This window comes from Phalaenopsis equestris, unplaced genomic scaffold, assembly GCF_001263595.1.
Source record: "Phalaenopsis equestris unplaced genomic scaffold, ASM126359v1 Scaffold000118, whole genome shotgun sequence".
Taxonomy (NCBI): Eukaryota; Viridiplantae; Streptophyta; class Magnoliopsida; order Asparagales; family Orchidaceae; genus Phalaenopsis; species Phalaenopsis equestris.
The window spans coordinates 1,187,652-1,188,264 of NW_018164560.1; positions in this window are offsets into that span (position 1 = coordinate 1,187,652).

Consider the following 613-nt stretch of genomic DNA (forward strand, 5'->3'; position numbering starts at 1 on the left):
TGGGTATTTGAGAATAGTTCACTCCTATTTGATCAATCTTTTTCAAAATAGCAGCAATTTGAGATGCTAAAATAGACATTGCATCAGAATCATAAATACTAGCTACTCTCTTAGGATTTACCCTTTCAGAGAGCCATTAAAAATAGTTAGTATCCATTTCTTCAATTAAAGAATATGCTTCATCAAAAGGTTTTGACATTAGTGATCCACCCGCAACAACATCTATAATAGATCTAAGTGTTCATACTAATCCATTATAAAATGTTTGAATTATTAACCAATCTGGTAGAACATGGTGTGGACATTTTCTGAGAAGTTCTTTAAATCTTTCTCAAGCTTCATATATCGATTCCTCTTCAAAATGACAAAAAGATATAATATCATTTTTAAGCTTAGCAATTTTCGAGAGTGAAAAATATTTAGCTAAGAATTTTTATGATAGTGCTCCCCAAGTTCTAATAGATCCAAGTACTAATGAATTTAACCAAGTTTTGGTTTTATCCCTTAACAAAAAATAATGAATTTAACCAAGTCTTGGTTTTATCCCTTAACAAAAAATAAAAAAATCTAAGCCTAACAACATCATTAGACACTCCGTCATATTTAAATGTAG